This window comes from Penaeus monodon, chromosome 21 (assembly GCF_015228065.2).
Source record: "Penaeus monodon isolate SGIC_2016 chromosome 21, NSTDA_Pmon_1, whole genome shotgun sequence".
Lineage (NCBI taxonomy): Eukaryota > Metazoa > Arthropoda > Malacostraca > Decapoda > Penaeidae > Penaeus > Penaeus monodon.
The window spans coordinates 43,772,755-43,773,065 of NC_051406.1; positions in this window are offsets into that span (position 1 = coordinate 43,772,755).

Consider the following 311-nt stretch of genomic DNA (forward strand, 5'->3'; position numbering starts at 1 on the left):
GAAATCATCCTGGTTATCATGAAGAGCGTCAACCACATGTTAACTCTTCTGGCTGAAAGAACTGGAGCCGCATGACAGGCGTGGCCCGCGGCGCCCACGGTCATTTCCATGTGAATGCCAGGCCCTTGAAACATTATGACGAATATGCCTCTGTGGCGGAAGGAGGCTGATGAATTCTTTAAGGCTTCGATCTTTTTGGATGTCTTCAGTTGCCATAAAGACCAGGAAATATTTCTTTCGTTCTTGCCCTTCTATGTTATATGCACGGCTTATAAATAATGGACGTGGTCTCCACGTGCACACATTCACTC